The sequence below is a fragment of the Bidens hawaiensis genome, unplaced genomic scaffold, assembly GCF_021521415.1.
Source record: "Bidens hawaiensis isolate Kalapana, Puna unplaced genomic scaffold, B.hawaiensis_p1.1 tig00035867_1, whole genome shotgun sequence".
In the NCBI taxonomy this organism is placed as follows: domain Eukaryota; kingdom Viridiplantae; phylum Streptophyta; class Magnoliopsida; order Asterales; family Asteraceae; genus Bidens; species Bidens hawaiensis.
In genome coordinates this window covers 78,916-88,757 of record NW_027496233.1, presented here as the reverse complement: position 1 = coordinate 88,757, position 9,842 = coordinate 78,916, and the positions used below count along the sequence as shown (strand labels likewise).

At 41.0% G+C, this 9,842-nt stretch overlaps 2 pseudogenes; both read left to right on the top strand.

The window, feature by feature from the left end:
* Window positions 1–1,088: 1,088 nt before the first annotated feature.
* On the top strand, window positions 1,089–5,559 carry LOC143587769 (putative alpha,alpha-trehalose-phosphate synthase [UDP-forming] 7 pseudogene; annotated as a pseudogene).
* A 172-nt stretch (window positions 5,560–5,731) lies between these two features.
* Window positions 5,732–9,709, top strand: LOC143587768 (putative alpha,alpha-trehalose-phosphate synthase [UDP-forming] 7 pseudogene; annotated as a pseudogene).
* Window positions 9,710–9,842: the final 133 nt, after the last annotated feature.

Sequence of the window (9,842 nt, the reverse complement as noted above, 5' to 3'; positions counted from 1 at the left end):
GGCAGTTCCTTTGAAAACATTGAAGCCTGGTGAATTTGTTGAAAGAGTGCCTAATGTACCAATCCCTGAAGATCCAACTCTAGATGAACCTAAGATTGATGCAGTGAATGAAACAACTGAGGAGGAGGATGATGAGTCTGATGAAGATGAAACTGATAATGATGATGAAGATGATCAGGGAAAGGGTGCTGAAACTGCTAATGTTATGTCCCCACAAGTTGCATTGACTGATGAACAAAGGGCAAACATTGAGCGAAGTATGTTGGATGTTAAGAAGAAAGATCCACTGGTTATGAAACTGATGAGCTTTGGGATAAGCTTTGAGACCTTAGCTGATTTGAATGATGATCATTGCAGAAAAGGTTGGATAAAGAGAGAAATGAAATCAAGAAGAAAATGGAACAAAAGAACAGAGATGCCTAAAAAATACAGAGAATATTTAAGAAAGCATGGTTATTCTGAGAAAGACTTATCTCACTTCAAGATTGAAAAGGCTAAAAGAAGCATATGAAAGCACAAGAAAAGAAATAAAAGAAAATTTTATGAGAAAATGAGGAGGCTGAAAAGCTTGAAGCTTTAAAAGAAACTTTTGGAGGAAAGTGTGGATATCTGTTGGAGAAAGGGATGAAACCTGACATGGTTGAATGTTTGGATAAACCCAAAGTTGAATCAATTTTTAACAATATGAAAAGAAAAGAAAAATTCAAAAGGTTACAACCTGAACCATCTGTTGAACAAGAGCTTCCTAAGAAGAAAAGAAAAATAATGACTTTAAGGGAGAAACAAAAGGCCCAAAATGAAAGGGAGAAATCAAAAGAGCAAACAGCCCAAGAAACACCAATCCCAGAGGAACCAAAACCTGAACCTGTTGATGAACCTATAGTTCCATGGGAAAATGAAGAGATGATCCAAATTCTGAGGAACATTATGATAAATCAAAGGGGAATGAATGAACACACCTTTAATGCACTAGAAAAGGAGGACTTGAAAGAACTTTTTTTACTTGAAAGAACTTTTTACATACAGAAGGAGGACTTGATGGGAGATTTGTGCCTGCAGGGTTGTCAAACAATCCTGGGGTAGTGAAAATGATGATTGGTCTCTGTAAAGAAGCAGGACAAAACTTTGCAGACCTCATCAACCTCCCTGCTGAAATGATAGAATCAATGTACATAAAAACTTTCAAGTTAGGGCCTAGAAAACCTATGAAGTCTATCCCAACTAGGACCTCTACTTCAAGAATGCATGCCTCAGCAAACAGAAGTGAGTCAAGTAGAGCTGAATCCCAAAGAACAGCAGGACCACAATCCAATGTGGATCTTCCAAGAACTCTCTACTATGATTCAGTCTCTGAGTCTCTAAAAGTGATTATGGAAAGCAGACAGATGAGAGACATAGTTATAAGAAGTGATTTTGCTGAATACACTCCAGAACAATTGGAGAGAATGGCCACACTTAACTTGTATGATTATCGAGACAGAAATAAATTAGTTGGGAGACAGCAAAATAATCTCTCTAAATATCTGAAAGATGAAGCTGACAAGGGATTCCCATTCTTAAAAGAAAAGAGAAGCTGGAAAATGACTCAACTGGAGAAATCAAGAAGGACTGCAAAGTTGAAAACTATGGCCAGTGCTGAACTGTATTACCAGATGAAGGTCAAAGATAAGAATCCTGTGTCAAACATGAATACCTGCATAAGCTCTGAAAGAAGAATGACACGCCCAAATTACACAGTACAGAGGAATGGCATCATAACTGAAATTGAGTATAAAGAAAATGATGGCCACTATGTTCTTAGAAACTCGGAAGGGCTTATTTTGGGGATAATCAGAAGAGATGAAGACCTGACCTTCTTGCACAATGAAGATCTGAGAGATATAAGGGATTTGAACATACCTGAGAGTCACACTCATCACCAGATCCTTTCTATCTTCCAGCAAAGAGCAGCAACAGTGATGGTCAATAGAAGACAGACAGTCCACAATGCCTCAAGAAGATGAAGATTTTCTTTAGAATAGGATTTGATGTGTAATGTCTTCGGACAAAATTCTGAATATGTAATTATTTATGTTTTTGAATATGTAAAATTTAATTATGATTTGATGTGTATTTTTAACTATGTGTAAGTAACTGTAGAAGTGTTTTGGGACACCTGAGGTGTTTCAATCTAGGGGGAGATTGTTGAGTCAAGATTTGACCTAAAAATGATTATAAGGAAGATTGGAATCTTCTCAACCTCCTCAGATATTGCTAAGTATGGAACCGGGCACACCTGAGACATCCGAGCAAGGTTTTACCTAGCCGGGCATGATATCTTGCCTACCGTGCAAGGTTATCTTCAAGAAGTCTTCTTTAGTGAATACCCGAGCAAGGTTCACAAGTTAGTGTATACCCGGGCAGGGTTCACTAATTCAAACAAGTTTGTTCTTCATAGCCGAGTAACGTTTACCCCCGGTAAGCTCTTGGCTAACCAAGCTCATGAAACCAAGTGATTGGAAGACCGGGCAAGGTATTCATTAATAATATTGGTCCGAGTAAGCTTGATGTAAGCAATGATATATTCCAAGTAACATCGAGCAGGGTTTAACTCTAGCAGAGTTCAGTGCTACCGGGCACACTTTGCTAATAAGCTATTTCATAGCAAGGAGTTAAGGGACCATAGAAGAACAAGGTTTCTCGTAAGATCTTTCCGGACAAAGTCTGATAAGGTCAAGAAGATTGAAGTATACCCGGTGAAAGTTAAAAGTCTACCCGGAAACTGTTCCCGAACACATTTCAAGGTTACCAAGTCTACCAAGGAAGGCAGAGCACAAAGTCTACTTGGGGAAGATTACTTCTACAAAGCCTACCCGAAAGACTTGTTTTACACTTAACATAGTTTTGAATATGTATTATTTATTTAGGGTTTCTAGAAGGAATGACAGCTGTCAGAAGGTGTCAGGCCTATAAAAGAAATATTTTAGGGCACGCCTCCAAGTACGGAAAAGAGAGACTATTCAAAGAATATTATCGGGATTGACGGCTGTCTAAGAATAGTATGGATATAACTTTCCAAAAGAAACCCTAAAATCGATTATCGTTTGTATGATTTATATTATATGAAAGGAAATCTTATGAGTGATTCTTGTGTGTTAGTTACCTTTTATTAGTCTTTAAGCAACTACCTTGTTTGTTATTGATTCCACCTTTAACAAACTGTTTTCTTTCCTAAATAGCAACCGTCATTAACTCGCTTGTCGACACATTTAATGTGTGAGTTATGACTTGATTGTGATTTTGAGTGAATATTCGAGACCGACAAAGCTTATCAAAAGTTATTTTTGTTTTCAAAAAGCAAATAAGCAAAAAAGTAAAAGTGATTCGCATTTCCAGAACCTACTTCTACATATGATCATCTAAGACACACAATCTTCTAACTAGCCTAATGCTTACCTACATGTATTTAATAAGATCTACTCATCAAAGAAACAAACAACTTACCTGCATGACCTCATCAAGCAGCAGCACAGGCGTAAACGGATACCTTTTTTTCGACAACACCCTCTGCAAATGCCAAACCGCCACCACAACCGAATGCAGCTGGTCCATACAACTCCCCATCCTCTGCCACAACGCCTCCTTCGCCTTACCTCCACTCCCAATCTGCGGTGTCCCGCTCCTCTGTATCCCCCCGGGACCCCCAAACCCCCCACCCCCCGACGCCGAAATCGCCATCATATCCAACGTCGCGCTCACGCTATTCACACCTGTATTCTTATACTTATTAATCAAGCCATCAACCGTCGGCCGCAACTCCCCAAAATTATAAAAGACCTGCAACCCCGCGCCGACCTCTGCCTAAGTAAAGCCTTGGAGCCCTCGCTCCAACGCCGTCATTCCTTGGGTGCGCAGCCTCTGCACGGCTTCGAACACGAGCTTCAGCTCCTCGTCAACCGACAGGATTCCTTGGGTGCACAGCCTCTGCCCGGCTCTACCCGCCTACGGCGGTTTGGCCCCTGTCTGAAGCCCTAAAATGTCTCCTAAATAAAGTTTTGGGCATTTTTATGTTTTTTCAGCAATTTTTATGTTTTTGTTTTTGGGTTTGTGTTCGACCCATGGCCCATTTTAGGCCCATTTCATATTAGAATCTTTATTTATTTGCTGGTTATGAAATTGGAAAAGACAGACTTGAATTTTATAATAATTACGTTTTCTCTTCATTTTCCCTGACCTTTGGGTTGGATTTTTAAGGTTTGGAAGTTCATCTCGGGTATTCGTTGAATCAACGTGATTCGATCTTCATTTTCGTTTTACCGCTGCATCAGTTTGACCGGTCAATGTGGGAGGCTTATGTTGCGGCTAATAAGTTATTCTCCCAAAAGGTTATTGAAGTAATCAACCCTGAGGACGACTTCGTCTGGATACACGATTACCATCTAATGGTGTTGCCTACCTTTTTAAGAAGAAGGTTTAACCGTCTAAGAATGGGCTTTTTTCTCCACAACCCTTTTCCATCTTCCGAGATCTACCGAACACTTCCGGTTCGCGAGGAAATCCTCAAAGCGCTACTAAACTCCGACGTTATCGGTTTCCACACGTTTGATTACGCGCGTCATTTTCTTTCGTGTTGCAGTCGGATGTTCGGTGTGGAGTACCAATCGAAACGAGGGTATATCGGGTTGGATTATTATGGAAGAACGGTTGGGATCAAGATAATGCCAGTTAGAATCCACATGGGTCAAATCGAGTTTGGTTATGAAACTTGCTGATATAGAGTGGTGAGTCGAGGAACTTAAGCGAGAATTTGATGGGAAAACCGTGTTTCTTGGAGTTGATGACATGGACATGTTTAAAGCCATCAATTTAAAACTTCTAGCGATGGAACAGTTGTTGAAAACGCATCCATCGTGGCAGGGTTGTGCGGTTCTTGTGCAAATTGCAAATCCTGTAAGGCGTAAAGGCGGAATTTACTTGGTTGAAATACAAGCCGAGATACAAGAAAGCTGTAAGCGTATCAATAATCAGTTCGGTAAACCTGGGTATCAGCCGATCGTTTACTTCGACACCCCTCTCGAGATCAACGAGCGTGTTGCTTATTACAGTATAGCCGAATGCGTTGTCGTGACAGCGATTCGTGATGGTTTGAATTTAACTCCTTACGAGTATATCGTGTGTCGTGAGGGTGTTTCAGGCTCGGATTCAAACGAGCCTAAAACAAGTATGTTGGTTGTGTCAGATTTTATCGGATCTTCACCGTCTTTAAGCGGTGCGATTCGTGTGAACCCATGGAACGTTGAAGTGACAGCTTATGGGATGAACGAGGCTATATCCATGAGTGAGCCTGAGAAGAAGTTAAGGCACGAGAAGCAATATCATTACGTTAATACACATAATGTCGGTTATTGGTTTAAAAGCTTCTTGCAAGATATGGAACGAACGTGTGCAGATCACTTTAAGAAAAGATGCTGGAGAATCGGTTTGGGATTCGGGTTCCTGGTCGTGGCCTTAGATCCTAATTTTAGGAAGCTTTCGATTGATAATATTGTTTCCGCTTCTGAGGCTCGGGCTCGGCCATGATATCTCTAAGTTTCTTGGACAAGCGGAGCACGCGGACGGTAGACTGGCATAAATGAAGGGTGAGGTGTAGGTTGGAGAACCGGATCGTTTTGGATCGGATCTGGTGGTTGGGGTTAGCGATCTCGGATCTGACCCTGTGGACGGAAGACTGGGGGTGGAGACCGCTGAGCGAATGGCGGAGAGAGAGGCGTCGGCGTCCTTGACAGAGGAGAGCTGTGAGAGGAGGTCGTCGTGGCGGGAGAGGACCTCGGAGCGGAGTTGCTTATGGAGGAGGTGGATGTCGTCTTGGATCTTCTCTGAGCGGGATGCTGCGGTGCCGGAGGAGAGTGCGTCGAAGGAGAACTGGGTGGAGTTGAAGTTTGGGGAGAGGAATTTAGAGAAGATGGGGTCGGAGGAGAAGGACTTTAGGAGGCTGCTGTTGCTGCTACTTGTGGTTATGGTGGGTTTGAAGATGGGGAGGCGTTGGACAGAGGTGCGTTGGACCGCCGGAGACGATGAAATTATTGCATGCTTGGTTTTCCGGCTATTGTTGTTGCCGGAGAGAAATTATTGATAAAAAGACAAGGAAATGGTAGCTACTAGCTACCGACGGGAATGTGTTTACTTTACTGCCTGTGTGGAAACAAAATAAAGTATTTAAGGGTATTGCTGCGGTTTGGTGCGATTTTAAACTAAAAACAAACTAAAAACCAAAAGTTCGGTTTTTAGATTATTTAAACCGTACGGTTTTGATTTTTTCGGTTTCGATTTTTGCCATTTGAGATAGAAAATTTTAGGACAAAAAGAAAGTTGGCATAAAATACTATAAATAATTTTGTTAATGGTTAACTAGTAGACTATTATGCATTTCGCCAAAAGTATATGAGTATATATTTATTAAAAAATTTTTAATTATTTAAAATAAAAAACAAAAAATAAAAATCTACAAATTCGGTTCGGTTTTTGTTAAATGCAAACAGAAAGCAAAACCGTCGGTATTTGTCTTGGGTTTTTTCGGTTTGAAGTTTTCGGTTTCTGGCATACCTACTAAATGGTACTTTGGTGTCGGTTACATTCATTACGGTACCCTCAGTTGGTAACTCCGAACATTAAGGCACTCTGGTTAGTAAATCCGAGCGTTACGCACCGAGTTGGCATGAAGTAGTTTGGTATTAGTTATGTTAGTTACAGTATCAGAACTAAAACAATAGAATTACATATTTAAAGATAAAAAGGACATATAAATAATCAAAAGTACCTTTACAGCGCGACGCCCTGATATTTATCTTCCGTTATAATTTGTAATTGCAAAAAAATGAAATATAAAATAAATATTACATATAGGGTGAATAAGAGCATGTTTGGGATTGAATTTGAAAAATGTTTATTGGTTTATTGGTGTTTTTAAAAAGGAACAATTTATAATGTGTTTGGCAAACACAAATATATATATATATATATATATATATATATATATATATATATATATATATATTAACTTTTTGAAAAGATAAAAAGAAGTTTTTCAAAAGCCTCAAATCCAAGTTTTTCAAATGGTTTTTTGAAAAAGTCAGTAAGCCTTTTTCAAACTCAATCCCAAACATGCTCTAAACTTTGCCAACAAGTACGCTTACGAGTTACGATTTGTGTTTAAAACTAATCTCTGGAAACACATTGTTTATCTGCATTAAGACGAAGGAGTCTCCAAACTAAACCACTACCATTTTTAACGGCTAACTAGAACTAGTTGTCAGGTGATATTAAAAGGCTTATTACTCCCCAAACACAAACCTCACATGAGCGAATAAACCATACCACCTCCAACGAGTTAGGGGGTGTTTGGGTGAGCTTTTAAAACTTGTTTATTTCATATTTGTTTTTTGAAAAGCAAAAGTAAAGCAAATAAAAAAACATCAAAATAAATCTTTTCAAAAATTATTTTTGTTTTTCAAAAAGCAAATAAGCAAAAAAAGTAAAAGTGATTCGCATTTCCATAACCTACTTCTACTTATGATCATCTGAGACACACAATCTTCTAACTAGGCTAATGCTTACCTACAAGTATTTAATAAGATCTACTCATCAAAGAAACAAACAACTCACCTGCAAGACCTCATCAAGCAGCAGCACATGCGTAAACTGATCCCTTTTCTTCGACAACAGCCTCTGCAAATGCCAAACCGCCACCATAACCGAATGCAGCTGGTCCATACAACTTCCCATCCTCTACCACAATGCCTCCTTCGCCTTACCTCCACCTCCAATTTGCGGCGTCCCGCTGCTCTGTATCCCCCCAGGACCCACAACCCCCCCCCCCCCGACGCCGAAATCGCCATCATATCCAACGCCACACTCACGCTCTTCACACCTGTATTCTTATACTTATTAATCAAGCCATCAACCGTCGGCCGCAACTCCCCAAAATTATAAAAGACCCGCAACCCCGCACTGACCTCGGCCTGATTAAAGCCTTGGAGCCCCCGCTCCAACGCCGTCATTCCTTGGGTGCGCAGCCCCCGGCTTCGAACACGAGCTTCAGCTCCTCGTCAACCGACAGGATTCCTTGGGTGCGCAGCCTTTGCCCGGCTCTGTCCGCCTACGGCGGTTTGGCCCCTGACCGAAGCCCAAAAACGCCTCCTACATAAAGTTTTGGGCATTTTTATGTTTTTTTAGCACTTTTTATGTTTTTATTTTTGGGTTTTTGTTCGGCCCATGGCCCATTTTAGGCCCATTTCGTATTAGACTCTTTATTTATATGCTGGTTATGTAATTGCAAAAGACAGACTTGAATTTTATAATAATTACTTTTTCTCTTCATTTTCCCTGACCTTTGAGTGAGATTTTTAGGCTTTGGAAGTTCATCTCGGCTATTCGTTGAATCAACGTGATTCGATCTTCAATTTCGTTTTACCACTGCATCAGTTTGACTGGTCAATGTGGGAGGCTTATGTTGCGGCTAATAAGTTATTCTCCCAAAAGATTATTGAAGTAATCAACCCTGAGTACGACTTCGTCTGGATACACGAATACCATCTAATGGTGTTGCCTCCCTTTTTAATAAGAAGGTTTAACCGTCTAAGAATGGGTTTTTTTCTCCACAGCCCCTTTCCATCTTCCGAGATCTACCGAACACTTCCGGTTAGCGAAGAAATCCTCAAAGCGCTACTGAACTCCGACTGTATTGGTTTCCACACGTTTGATTACGAGCGTCATTTTCTTTCGTGTTGCAGTCGGATGTTCGGTTTGGAGTACCAATCGAAACGAGGGTATATTGGGTTGGATTATTATAGAAGAACGGTTGGGATCAAGATAATGCATGTTGGAATCCACATGGGTCAAATCGAGTCGGTTATGAAACTTGCTGATATAGAGTGGCGAGTCGAGGAACTTAAGCAAGAATTTGATGGAAAAACCGTGTTTCTTGGAGTTGATGACATGGACGTGTTTAAAAACATCAATTTAAAACTTCTAGCGATGGAACAGTTGTTGAAAACGCATACATCATGGCAGGGTCGTGCGGTTCTTGTGCAAATTTCAAATCCCGCCAGGGGTAAAGGCGGAATTTACTTGGATGAAATACAAGTCGAGATACAAGAAAGCTAAGCGCATCAATAATCAGTTCGGTAAACCTGGGTATCAGCCGCTCGTTTACATCGACACCCCTCTCGGGATCAACGAGCGTGTTCCTTATTGCAGTATAGCCGAATGCGTTATCGTGACAACGGTTCGTGATGGTTTGAATTTAACTCCTTATGAGTATATCGTGTGTCGTGAGGGTGTTTCAGGCTAGGATTCAAACAAGCCTAAAAAAAGTATGTTGGTTGTGTCAGAGTTTATTGGGTGTTCACCGTCTTTAAGCGGTGCGATTCGTGTGAACCCATGGAACGTTGAAGCGACAGCTGAGGGGATGAACGAGGCTATATCTATGAGTGAGCCTGAGAAGCAGCTAAGGCACGAGAAGCATTATCGTTACGTTAGTACGCATAATGTCGGTTATTGGTCTAAAAGATTCTTGCAAGATATGGAACGAACGTGTGCAGATCATTTTAGGAAAAGATGCTGGGGAATCGGTTTGGGATTCGGGTTCCGGGCCATGGCCTTAGATCCTAATTTTAGGAATCTTTCGATTGATAATATTGTATCGGCTTCTGAGGCTCGGGCTCGGCCATGACGTCTCGAAGCTTCTTGGACAAGCGGAGCACCCGGACGGTGGACTGGCATAAATGAAGGGTGAGGTGTCGGTTGGAGAGCAGGATCGTTTTTGATCGAATCTGGCGGTTGGGTCAACGATCTCAGATCTGACC